At 38.2% G+C, this 14,157-nt stretch overlaps 1 long non-coding RNA gene across 1 annotated transcript; it reads right to left on the bottom strand.

Annotated features, from left to right (window-relative positions):
* Window positions 1-1,574: 1,574 nt before the first annotated feature.
* LOC118599477 lies at window positions 1,575-2,055 on the bottom strand. Its single transcript, XR_004948856.1, has 2 exons — window positions 1,792-2,055; window positions 1,575-1,714 (listed from the first exon to the last, which is right to left on the bottom strand). It is a non-coding gene; the product is annotated as an uncharacterized LOC118599477 (long non-coding RNA).
* Between the last annotated feature and the right edge of the window lie 12,102 nt (window positions 2,056-14,157).

The raw sequence follows: 14,157 nt of genomic DNA, 5'->3' as shown, positions 1-14,157 counted from the left end.
CCCCCCCTCCATCTCTCCAGAAAACATTCACGGCAGGATGGGGGGGAAGAGGCGGAAGAGTCGATAAGTTCCCAGACTCCAAAAGGAAAAAAAAAAAAAGAAAAGCTGGAAGAAAAACTCGGTCCTGATTAACCGAAATTTTTCAGCCTGTTTGTCATAAACTCCATTGAGTATCAAACTCACCTCGACATCAGTTTACTAGCACTAATAAAGGGAGGGGAATACATCTACGAATGGTAACTAAGTGTTTATCTGGTTGCTAGGCAACCAAAGTGCAAATAAATTGTAAAAAGTGGGAAAGATGAGGCTGTGTAAACTCCGTGTAGCTCTGAGGGATCGTGAAAAGAGGGATGACCAGCGAGGGATAACAGCGGAGTTCTGGCCCAAACCTCATTACACACCACAGCTGGACCGGATCCGGGCCCTCAAACACGACTGGGAGGAGGAAGCTCTCCTACAACCCTGAAAAACGGATTTTTAAGCCTCTTTAAGGACAAAAAAAAACACACACACATTGGGGGTGTAAATCACAAAATCATGCAGGACACTGCCAGAAATCACAGATGAAGTTTGTGCTTAAACTACAACCGAATCATGTCCAGAGCAGGAAAAATGGGAAGGATCCTTCAAATATGGATGACTAATGTGCACTTTATCTTCCAGGGTTACAAGAGCAGAGCACATTTACTCCACAAACCTCTGCAAGATAAAAGAAGTTGTGGAGAAAAACTAGTGTTTTGAACATCCTCCAATGTTTTGAAGTCATACTTTATAAAATCGTTCCTACTGGGTTTTTATTATGTCATTTCTTGACTGAATCAACAAACTTGTGTCATTTAAGTAGGACATAGTCTCTGCAGAGTGGCAGGAGTTCACTAGAAATTCACCTCTGACTGTTGGTGCGGAGTAAGCCTGCCCTCATTTCCCATCATCCATCTGTTTACACCTTCTCCCACTAGCTTACAGCCACCAAAAACACCATTTTCATTGGAGCTGGTCTTTAACCCTTTAATTGCCTGCCCCAAAAAATGTAAAAAATAAATAAATAAAAAATGTTCCTAAAGACACTGATTGGAAAAAAAAAATCAGAACTTTTTTTTTATTGATTTTGTCTTGGTTTGGCAGTTAAAGGGTTAAAAAACACTTGATTGACTCTTTCTTAGAAATTATAGCTCTTTCTCTTCTAAATAAGTTACTTTTTGTCATTTCATTACCTGTATTTTAAGAGTAAATTTTAATTTAGTAAGAACAACTAAAAAAATCTACAAATTGATCATTTTTTCACTAGTAGGGAAAAAAGACGGATGTTTTCTGATTTGACAGAATCTTTTTTTCCAAAGAATTTCCTAACAAATGGCGGAAAAATAATTAACTTTTGAGGATTTGTTCCCAAATCTATACTTCTGACAAAACTCCCACCTTCATTCAGATACACACTGCTTACATTTGACTTGCCATTTTTCTTCAAAAGTACAATCAAATAATTTATATATGAAATATTAAAACAAAAATTTTGTGTTTGAGTCATTTTTTTTAAATTCCAGCTTTTTTAAACTCCACTTCCTGTCTGCATCTTTTTTTTTCCTCTGTGTTTTTTAGCCTTCATTCCAAAATGAGAGGTTGTCACCATAGCAACCACTGACTCCTATGGTCCCTTTCACTGAATAAATCTTGCCGATCAAACACAACAGCATTTCTCCGCATCTGTTTCCACCTATCAAAATGTAAAAACAGAAAAATTAGATTTAAAAAAAAACTCTGCAGAATTCACAAACATAAATATGAAATTACCTAAAGAGTTTGAAGAATAACATAAAGCTAAAAAAGGAAATATCCATTCTGTTTACTTGTTGCACTTTCAAAATAAAAGCTTTCCTTTGAAAATAAGACTTAAGCAAAGTGTGTTTCAAAAAATGTTAAGACAAAACCAGCACTACAGAAGCACATCAGTGCTCACGTGACTGCAGCACAACGTAGCAGTTTGGCAGCTAATTTGACATTTTAATCAAGAAAACTTCATTTTGGCAAGCGAGATTAGTTCCCCAGCCCACCCACATCAATCGTACTGGAGCATGTGTGGGACTTTCCTTCTTTTATTTCCATAAAAAATGTTGTGAGGATATAAAATTTAAAAGCAAACAAAGAGAATTAATTAGAATTTTCTGCTTTAATTGGAAGAAGCTTTAAATCTAAATCAGGGTGACTGGTTCCACAAAAGTGAGTTAATCCCTTCAAATGACTGGTATTGTTTTTTATTGTTTTGTGATAAAAGAAGAGTTAAGTCTTTGAAATGCAAAGTTGCTGGAGCTGAAATCAGAAAAGTCCCTCATCCACCTTCTTTTGCAACGACGAACTGACTGAAGCGGAACCACAGGGGGTCTTTTATCATTCTCTGTCTTTAAGCAAAGAACATGTGTTTGCGATAACTCTGACTGTTGGCTCTAAAGTTGTTTAGGTTTTGGAAGGGAGTTTCCAAAATGTCTCAGAACATGAATGGGGGTTCTCAATGTTCTCATGGGAGTCGCGTAAATGGGACGGCGGATCCTTTAAAACAGCAGAATGAGGGCGAGTGTGGCAGCAGACTTGAAGAATGCTCTGCCTTTATAGATATTTATTCCACACGTCTATTTTTCAGAGGAGCTGCAGAGAAAGTTTGGTTGTTTCAAACTTGCCCTGAATTTGTTTTAGCTTCTGAGTCAAAAAGGCAAAAATGTCGGCCATTTTGTGACAGACTATTGATAAAGTTACAAATCTGACTGAATAACAACTAAAATAAAAGTGTGACTAAGTGAATTTTGCTCCAATTTGCCTAAACTTATGTAAATTTGAAAATAAAATGCTAACATTTGTGCATAAAGACTTAAAATAACTGGTTGGTCACGTGTTTAACCCGTCTTTTCTGATTTGAATTTATACAACTTGGATTTTCCTAAAAATTCAAACTAAAAATTTAAACTATTGAGTCACGAAAGTAAATAAAAAAAAAGATGACAATATTCTTAACATTACAGGAGCTCCCAACTATAAATGGACATACAACACAAATGACATGTTATGTTTACTAAATTAAACAACTATCAAATAAAATTTTATAAATTATTTCGCAGGGAGTGGGAAGAAAAATTATATTATTCCACTTTTATTAAATTTTGCTTATTTTTTTTTTACACGGCTGCCATAATCCAGTGTTATTTCTGTCCAAATACAGATTATTTATCAAGTAGCAAAGATGAAATCCGAATTGATTATCATCAGAAAACTTTTTTTACATGATTCCAGAAAAATGTATTATGCTGTTGTGAAAGTTGACACATTATTAATCGCAATTAATCGACACATAAATAAGCTTAAACTTATTTAAATATTCTGTGATTGAGACTTTATTCAATTAGAGACATAATTGGGCCTTTTTTTTTATAATTTTTGGACAAAAGCGATCTTTTATTTGAATAAATAAGGCAGAAGATGTATGTCAATCTGTCGTGGGCGGAGCCTAACTGAGCGAGTAAACCAATCATTGTTTTATTTTGGGATGGGGACAGACATAAACTCCAGGATCAAATGTCAAATGGGTTAAAAATAAACATTTTAAATGTACGTTTGTGAATGTGATTTCATATTGTGATTAATAAATAGCTGGTAAATGCTGTAACTAAAAATGTGTCCCTATCTAAAAGATTCCCAGCATGCATCCTGTTTAAAACACATCACTGACAGGTTAGAGTGCTCGGGTACAGCAAATCGTGTTCAAGGTGGCGCTAGACGTCCAACTCCACATAACAACTGAAGACATCTGCGCTCCTCTTGACGTAACGCATCCCAGCCTGATCAGAAGCAGATGATGAAGATCTCAACCATCTGTGATCCATGAGCCAATGGAAATCTCTGTTTGAATTCCACACTGAGGCTTCACTTCACTTCGGGCCTGTACGGCTTAACTTGAACATTTCAATTGCAGTTGACATGAAAATGTGTCACAGCTGTCAAATTCTTCAGCTGCTTCCAGATCCAGTCCGAGCGGAGTTCCTCCGCGCACAGGAGATCAGTAAATCAGTCGGGGCTGATTCATCCATTCTTTCACAATGAGCAGAAAGACGCAAAAAAATGTCTCTGACGTGTCGTCATGTCTTAAAGAATCTGGGACAAATGCAGACACAGTACTCTGAAAAACAAATAAGTAAATAATTGACACGGAAATGCAAATTGTAATTGACAAGTGAAAAACCTCCTGAGAAAAATGTGATTTTCAAAAAACTGAGTCATTTGGAAGAAAATATGCAACGATCACTGAGGATGAATGTTGAAGTCAAATTTAATCAAAATCTGGAAAACTCAAAATCTTTTAAAGAACTTTACAAGATAATATATGTAGACAGAGGAGGTGCATGCTAACATTTTGACAGGTGAATGCTACGGAGAGGCTCCATATTAAATATCTGTTAATTTGTGTTTTTAGTGCATTTTTATCATTATTTTAAATAAATGCCCCAGTTTTATACTTAACTGTATGAACTTCTAACAGTAAGAATGATCTTTTGTGTTATAAAATGATTTATATTTTATAGAATTCCATTTATTTAAACAATGCCACATCTTAAGATTTATTAACTTTACTCTTTTTTTTTTAACAAAATTGTATTTCTTTAATGGGTTTTACCATTTATTAGCACGATTCAAAGAACCTCGTATATGTCGAAATAAACCTAAAAGTTTGACATCATAAACGACTTAGCTTAAGGATGTATTCAGACTCGACACGTTTAGTCGGTTTAAAGTGAACTCGAGTTTGTTTCTCCCGATAGTGCGGAACAAAGTTTCAGTCTGAATACAAGCAAGCAAGCAGAAACTGGGACTAGGAACCGCTCTCTGACCCATCTTTTGAGGTGGTCTCAGTTTATTTCTAATCTTGACTGAACTTCAGTTTGCTCTAAAATTCCTCATTCTGGATACAACCCACTCCGAGAGCGAAATAACTGAACCAAAACGACCACCGTACCTGGTCCTTAGTGGAAAAACGTGGAGCAGCGATTCATTAAAATGTGGTCAGATGAATGCAGATGCAATAAAATAAGGTTTAACGGGATACACGTTGTTTCTCATGCTGTTATCCAACAATCTATATGTCACAAACACTTATTAGCATACCCCGTAGCGTCTCAGTAACCACCTCGCAGCAAGCCTCTACCGTACCAAAGTAACAGTAAAAAGTTTTGAACCTGACCTTCATACAGATGTTTAAAATTGATCAGTAAATAAAATAAAAAGTTTGAATAAGTAAACTACCTTGACAAGTTTTTGCAAACTGTAGCACATCCATCTTTTTCCATTTGTTTTGACCCGCCCCCTTAACTGTTGGCCAATGACTGAAGAGATCTTTTGTCACGTGGTTTTGTTTACAAGCATTGGTCCAAAATATACATTTCCAAGAGAATCTGGCTACAAAGAAAAAATTTGGCACCTGAAAATTAATAGCTGGAAGTCCCTCTCGGAGACGGCCACAGTAAAAATATCATTTTTAAGCTTTCGAACTTTTCCATTTTTTTCTGTCTATTGACCATTTTTCTCTGTGACGCTCTCTGTCACAGGAAAAAAAAAATGTCATTTCACGGCTCTGATCAGCTGATTCACAGAGAAAAAAACAGTTACAGTTTATTCTCATTCAAAGGCATAAAAGCTGATAGTTCTGAAAAGGTTTTAAAATATTATTTTGAAAGGATTTTCTAAAGTTTAGGAAATTTCCACTTACGCAACCGGCGAAAGTTACGATTTCTGCTTCCGGCTATAGATTGATTCTAACGCCGTCTTGCGTGTGACCAGAGGCCCCTCGAAATTTCCGGTAGATCCCAGTCTAAATATTGACCAAATGCAAGATTTAGGACTCCATCCCAACCAAATTAAGCAGACTCTGTCTGGAACAAATCATTTTTGGTGTCTGAATACACCCTTGAAAATGCTAAAGACTGAGAAGTTTGGTTCCTTTTGCAGAAAAGTTGGGTCCATCCACTAAAGGTAATGAATGCAAATCTCCCAATCATGAAAAGCAGTCATGAAAAGTCATAATAAACATGGGAAATGAGATGTTATGTTTTTACAGAACTTATTTTCTAATTACAAGTTGAGGTTAAGGATCAATCACTAAAAGAAATAGAAAAACGTTTTGAGTTAATTGGAAAAAAATATATACACATTTCAATAAATCCATTAGAAACTACTTCTGTGCTTTGAATTAGTTTTGTGTTCATTCAATATGCAGATGACACCGTTCTGTTTCTTTGGAAAGTTTTTTTCAGAATTGACACTGTGCAATAATATTAGTAATCATCTCCTTTCAGTGATTTATTTTCATGATTGAAAGAACATCAAAAGCCTTGTGATTACCATAACATATTCATGGTTTAAAGTATTCCCTGAGCATTTGTGCTGCTTATAGGCGTCTGTTTTGACTTTTGACTACCTTAAAAAAACATTTATTGTTAATTCAGTGACCTGGAATAGATGCTGCATGATGGTGGAGTGCATGGGTGTCCAAATCCAGGCCTTGAGGGTTGGTGTCCCACATGTTTTCAACCGACCTCCCATTGAAGATACTTATTGGCTAAACACACCTGATCCAGGTAATCAGCAGCAGATAAGACCCTCAAATTGTCCCAAGATGAGACTGTGTGTTTCTGTGTTGCCTTGCAATGAACTGGGTGTACCCTGCCTTCTCCCAACAGTAGGTAGGATAGGCTCCAGCAACCCCAGGACTCTGAAAGATTTTAGGCCCGTTTAAAAGATGGATGAAAGCAGCAGCAGGTCAAACAGATATTTTATCACTTCAAGGTGACCAGAAGTGCTGATGATTTCTAAAGGCGACATAACTATTTTTATTATATTACATTTGGAAGATTTTTTTTGTAGTTTTCGTCATAGCAGATGAGTTTATAAGAGCCGGACTTAAACCACATTTCTCCTTTCTATCTGAGATGAACTGAAGATCTCTCCACTGCTTTACTAGTGACTGCAGGGAAGAAAATGTGGATCCACTGACCCTGAACAGCCTTAAGTAGGTTCAGAAAATGGAAGAATTTAAAAGTTTTCTTGTTCCTGCTCTTCCTCCTACGCCATGATCACACCAGGTTTTAGTTTGGGACCATCACAGCTGCTCTTTGTTTGTCCCTCAGTGTTTATGTCTATGATTTCATTTGCTGCTTGTTAGAAGTGTTGTGTTGTCCTGGTTGTCGTTTGGTTTGGACAAATTGGATTTTTTTTGCCCGTTTGTGTTTTTGGGGAGTTTCTACACTTTAGTCATTAAACTCCTTCTCTTCTCTGGTCTCCTGCATTTTGCTCCTCAAAAACCGTTTTCCACAACAAATTGAGACACTGTTAGGTCATCATGGATGAGGTTCCACACACGTCTGAGAAAATCAAATTAACTGGAGGAATGGAGGGTCACTTCAATGGAGATTACTGGCGATCGGTGGATTGTTATTTAGATGACAAAAAAAGACTGATTCACATATTAAATTAAAATTTAATATATGTTTAAGTAGTTCCTATATGTTTGTCTAGTTACTGGATATATGGAAATTAAAGCAATATGTATTAAATCACCATCATATCTATATCTTCATTTAGATCAGAAACAATTAAACATAACAGATAAAAACACAAAGATTTTGAAAGGAAGAAATAAAATTTGTCACTTCCAACAGTTTCCAGAGTTCAGGCAAGGGTCAGGGCAGGCGGCAAACAAGCAGAATCACAAATGAAGCAGGATCAGGTCAATGATCAGGTCAGGATGAAATACTCAGTATGCAGGCTGAGTGGAACAAACAATACTTTGTAATGAGAGAGCCTCTGAGCGGTGCTTGTGGATCCTGTGGCTGATTAGCAAATGAGATTCAGCTGAGCAGCATCCAGGAAATGTGGGCTGGGGCTGCTGGGAGATGAAGTGCAGTCAGTACTCTAGAAACTGCTCGTGTCATGATTAACATGCATGATGTTTATTTGCTGTTCAGTTTAGGTTTTTGTAATTAGTTACTAAACATTTTATTTCTAGAAAATCTCTATCCAATGTATAAATTAACATTTTTTCCCATTTTTCCATGGAATAACAAAATTATTCCATAATCAAACATTTCAAGAAAAACTATCAGTATCAATATTGATATCGACCATAATAGGCCTGTAATTACATGGTGTTGGATCGATATCCAAATTCTCACCCCTGTGGATCATAGTGAAGCAACTGTTGAAATCAAGTTAGGTCTGATTTCAATTTTTAGATAATTTTTAGTGAAGATATGTAGCAATAAGGCGGCTGGATGGCTCAGTGGGCTAAGTATAGGGTTTGCACGCTGGAGCCCTGGGTTCTATTACCAGGGTTGTCCACTGATCCCCACCCAGATTGGGTCCTTAGCCAAGACCCTTGATACTGCTGCCTAACTGGGTCCCTGTGCCCCTCAAGTACAGGGTTGTGTCAGGAAGGGCATCCGGTGTAAAAACTCTGCCAAATCACTGATACGAAACAGTGAGTGCTGTTACGCTGTGGCGACCCCGAAAAGGGATAAGCCGAAAGGTGAAGAAGAAGATGTAGCAATAAAGCAATCAATTTTGGCAAGAAAATGTGAAAAACGAGCAAATGTTGGTGAGAATTGTGACAGTAAACAGTAGAATCTGGATCAGCAGGTGTGCAGATTTGTGTGAAAGCTAACTATTGGTCTGTTTGTGCTGAAACAGAGACACACCTAACATCGTTCATCTTCATCAGGACTTTCATTTAACAAAAGGTCAGCCAACCACAAAGGCTCAGACTGTAACTCAGATAACTCCCAGACTCATTTTTCAAATGAGTTGTTTTTGAAAATCCCCCAAAACTCTGCAAATGTGTTTTGACGAGGGCCGTTCAGAGCTCTTCGTCTGACATTTGTTTCCTCTCCATGTTGCAGTAGAACACGGTGACGGAGCCTCTTTAAGTGGAGGGGGTCATCAGGGTGGAGACTCTGAAGTAGAAACAGACTACCTCAGAAGCTTCAGAGCGAGTTGATCCATTACGACATCTGTGAGTCATCTCTGTTCGCCGTCCGTCCAGCGCCGCTCCATCTCCACGTGCGTGTCTTTGGGGGAGTCGTTTCCCGGTCTGGACGCTGGTTTCTCTGTGGTAGGGCTTCTTGGAATCAGGGGTGGTCAGGTGGTCTGGAGGTTTGCCACAGCTTCAGTCATACCAGATGAAACAGTCCAAAGCTTACAGAAGCGGGCGGCAGACAGAGCTTCCTTTGTGCTGCATTCCTGACTCTCACACTCCTGGTGAAACCCTTTTTCACGCCTGTTTTCAAATTTCAGAATGCGGGCACGTGATTTATCGCAGGATCTTAAGGGGGAGGATGACACCCGGCGAGGCCTACGGTAAAAATATCACTCTGCAATTTAAGCACGTGGCTCGGAGCCACTGTTGAATCCAAATTACACCCGAAGGTGGAGAGGTCAGCCCAGGAATTTCACTGTTTCTCTGCTGGGATTTTGTTTTTGCTGAGATCACGTTATGAAAACCTGACGGACCTCCATGTGAACGCTCTTCTTCTACCCCGAGATGAGCACATCCACTACTCAAGTTTTCCTCCTTCAGGGCCAGCAGATTTTCCAAAAAGACCTTCTGGGGGTTGAAGGAAAAAAAAGGGAGAGCGCACAAAGAACAAGTGAGAGTTCTGGGCTGAGTTTTCTGACCCCAGCTTTTGTCTCTAATTAGCAGCAGGTAATTAGAGAGGCGCAGCAGCCGAAGGGTTTGCTGTGGAGAAAGTGAGAAGGATCTGCAGACACGCCCCCCCCCCAGGCCTTGTGTAAACATCGGTGGTGCTCCATAAGTTATGGCGGCTCGAGAGCAGGAGCACAATGCTGAACCGCACTGCTGAGAAGCTGCAGCCAGAACTTTCCCTGCTGTCAGCGACGCCAACCCACACGGAGGAGCCGGTTCACTCACTCTTTTTGCTGATTTTCCATTTTTGCTATAAAAAAGTGTATCCTCTTCCTACAGTAATGAGTAGAAGATGACATTTTAATGAAGCGTAAGCACCAATACCTTATTCCTTTCTCTTTTAGCTTCTCCTGTCCAGTAGATGAACATACGGATGATAGCTCTTGTATTGGACATGTGACACGCATTCAAGACTAAGCTAAACGCAGGTTCTTGAACTTGCATTTCATCCATGGTGTTTGATTTAATTCAGTTTTATGTATATAGCCAAATATCAAAATACGGTTGTCATGATAGGCTTCACACCAGTAATTGTACAAAAACATAAAGTCGGTCATAAGATAAAAACAATAGCTGATTGCTAAACAGGCTAAGCTAATCCAAGTATCCCTGCCCTTACACAGCTAGCTTTACGGGTCCATTGCAACTTTAATGGCCGAGAAGGAGGTTGTAACCCTGGAGACGTAAGACGAGCCAGAGGCGAAGTCCACTGCCAAGAACAGGAGCAGAGAGGAGCCACCTGGAATCTCTCCCGCTCTGATACACGAAACGACCCAATGGGAAGGTCCATGGCAAAAAACTGGAGCACAGACAAGCCACCTGGAATCTGGATTTTCTCCAGCTCTGAGATGGGAGACAAGCCAGAGGCACGGTCCACGGCCAAGAACAGGAGCACAGACGGGCCACCTGGAATTTGGAATCTCTCCCGCTCCAAGAAGCGAGATGAGCCAGAGGCACGGTCCACGAAAAAAAAACTGGAGCAAAGATGAGCCACCTGAAATTTCTCCCGCTCCGAAGTGCGAGACAAGCCAGAGGCGTGGTCCACGGTCAAGAACAGGAGCACAGACGAACCACCTGGAATCTGAAATCTCTCTCGCTCCTCTTGAGGGGAGTGGGACAGAAACAACACACGAATCACACTGCACCAAATAGAAGCACAAAGAACTAAATGAAAAATAGATGATAAAGAATAAAGAACAGTGTTCACACCAGAAAAGCAGGGAGGGGCTTTCTCTATCATTCACAAGCACATGTCCACCACCGCCTGCAGTTGGAGGAAGCTTTTTCTTTCACAGCTCTATATTTGATGTCATAGAAATCTTAAACGGCAATTTTATTCCATTTTTTTAAATGTTTGATACTTCTGTAAATTAAAGGGGAGAGAAAAGGAAAAAGTTGGAGGATGATTTAAAAAGTAGCAAAAAGAGGCAACATGTTGCTTGAAGTTTGTCATTATTACTGTCAAATTAAGCACAAATATCTTCAAAGCAAATATACTTTCATCAGTTGGAGGATAAAGTTTTTGTTAGTGATCCGTCCATTTGGGATCACAGGGATGCTTGAGCCTATCCCAGCCATTGTTGGGTAAGGGAAGGCTCCATCCTGAATGGGCTGATGATGGGGCGACAAAAGTAATAATAGTTTAAAAAACAAAAACAAAAATTATATATATATATATATATATAATTTTTGTTTTTGTTTTTATGTGTGTGCGTGTGTATGTGTCAATCAATAAAAAAAAGAATTTAAGGATTAAAAAAAAAAAAATTAACAAAAAGATAAATGTGTCCTCCTGCCCTGCAGGGGTCTCCAGACTGCAAAGCTGTCATTTTCAGCTTTTGGGGTGAAAGGTAAGGGGATTTTCTACTTCCTGTTTCATGCTTGAAATGTTTTTTTTTTTTTTTACGCTTCCCCTGTTCTTCTGAGCATCAACACTCACCTGTTCCCGCCTGATTTCAGGAGGTCAGACACACCTGTGACCCATAATGCCGCAGTGTTAGCTGCTGGTTCTTCCTGTCGTTTTCTGACTTACTTTGGAATTTAGTTTTATTTTCAGCAGAAACAAATCAACTAAAACGGGACATTTAACTAATACTAAAATGCATTAAAAAGGCAAATTTATGTTAAGAAGTCTATTCGAAAATACATTAAAAGAAAAGTCCTTGATGCTAAAGAAAGCATTGAATTTTTTCTAAAAGTTAAATTAATTCTACTTGGCTTCTGCTTTTTGTTTAATAATATTTGTCACCCAATCTCTTGTTTTTTGACACTTTATGTGTACAACTAACTTTACAAAAACTTTAGCTTTGGCCTTTTTATAACAGAAATTCCATTCTCGTTTCAAAATAAAAGCATCTTAGTGGCTGTTAGGTGGTTAAATGTACTAGTAGCTGTGGCAGTGAAGCATTCAGGCCAATAAAATAACTACAGTTTATGGAACAAGGTTTACTCAGACAGTTATGACGACTTCAACAGCATTTATTGTGAATTAAAAATGCTGTGTGAAGCATAGAGCACACCTCCAGGGCAGGAGGCCACAGCCCTGATGAGTTTCCCAGACTGCAGGTCCTGATGACGAGGCAGAGCGAGCGGATCCTCCGAGGTTTCGTTTCCGTGTCAGACGACTGCTCAGTTTCTCCGCGACATTCACTCACCTCATGAGAAAAACATCTGAATCTGAGGTGTGTTTGCTGTCGCTACATCCACTAGTGTTAAAGAGAATCTTTCCTTCCTTTTTTATTTATTTTTTTTTTGAAGAAAAGCTTGTTTGACACACAGAATATGAGTTTTGAGGAGTGGTTTCATTTGTTAACTGAAAAAAATCTGTCTACGCTCATATAAATGCATTATTCAGAAAGGAAATAGGCTTTTTTAACATTTTTATATCTGGAGAAATTCAGGAACAGATGAGAAGCATTACAAGTCATGAACCAATAAAACACAACAAGGACTCATAGATGAAGCAGAAAAGTATGTGACCGTCCTCCAGTTCTGCTGACGTTCAGCTGGAAAGTTCAAAGATCCGACTGAGTAAAACAAAAAGGAAAAAGATGAACTCTCTGGAAGACGTGCATCTCTTTGCATCTGGGGCAACTGTCAGACATTTGTTTAAAAAAATCTAAGGTATTCAAACTGAATTTGTAAAAAAAAAAAAAAGAAAGAAATACTTTTTATGAAAAGTATTTTTTTAAATGAACAACAGTTTCAAGTTTCTGAGTAGAAAAACACATTTTTGCACTAAATTCTGCTGGAGTTCCGTCAACTGTTGAAGAGTTACCAAAACAATATAAACACTGGAGATAAAGTTCTGGTGGTAAAGTTATTTATTTTTTTTTGTTCTTTCAGAACTTATGTCGGTGAGCAGAAAAATAAATGTTTTATTACATAATATTTTAGTACACTCTCCTGTATTTATAAAGATTGTGAATCAGCGATTTGAACGTTGCTAATATTTGTACTCAAATTTTAGGGAGCAGATCGCAAGAATCCGAGTGTTCTGATGCTTGTCACGGCCCAGTTACATAGTTTGGTTTATTTTATTATATTTTTTGTAATGTCATATTTTCATTTTCGTGGATGCGGGAATAGCCTCCTAGCTTGTTTACATACTGCAGTCTTCTGCTCATCGTCGGACGTCTTGAATCCAAAATGCAGCCGAATCCCAGACGTTCCCCTCGTTTGCTGAAAGTGCTTCTTCTTGTGCTTTGGATGTATCTGTCTGTTTCAACTTCAGGGAAACAACTTCATGCTGTTCGTTCTCCACTCGTGTTAAGTAACGTAAAATGTTGTAAAACCCGCATGAGTGCGAATCAAAGAACGTAACTTTACGTTGCCAAACCACAAGAGGGAGTTTCTTTGCAAATAATCTCTTATTAATTTGTCTTTATTTTCATTTATACACATTTTTTGTGTACACACTGACAAGGCAGCACCTATGCCAGAGGTCTGCAACCAGTGGCTCCAGAGCCACATGTGGCTCTTTTATCTCTCTGTGGTGGTTGAAGAGAAATAAAATAATAGAAAGTTTTAAGTTTTTTAATTTCGTTTACCAAGTAATTTTAGGCTACTTTGGAGTTTAGCTAGTAATTAAGCAACAAGTTACCTTTTTTTTTTTTGCCTAATTGGTCTACTGAGCTTTTTTATGCTAATTTGGAGTTTCGCTAAAAATTTAGCGATAAGTTAAAGTTTTTGGGTAATTTGTTATCTACTGAGATTTTCTAGGCTAATTTGGAGTTTAGCTTCTAATTTAGCTACAGGCTAACATTTTTGAGTAATTTAGTTTATTGAGGAATTTTAGACTATTTTGGAGTATAGCTAGTAATTAAGCAACAAGCTAGCTTTTTGGCTAATTCGGCATCTACTATTTTTACTAATTTTTACCTACTAAAAGTAAAAATGAAAAAAACACATTTTGAGAGATGCTA

This window comes from Oryzias melastigma, linkage group LG12, assembly GCF_002922805.2.
Source record: "Oryzias melastigma strain HK-1 linkage group LG12, ASM292280v2, whole genome shotgun sequence".
Classification (NCBI taxonomy): Eukaryota; Metazoa; Chordata; class Actinopteri; order Beloniformes; family Adrianichthyidae; genus Oryzias; species Oryzias melastigma.
This window is presented reverse-complemented; position numbering and strand designations above follow the sequence as displayed.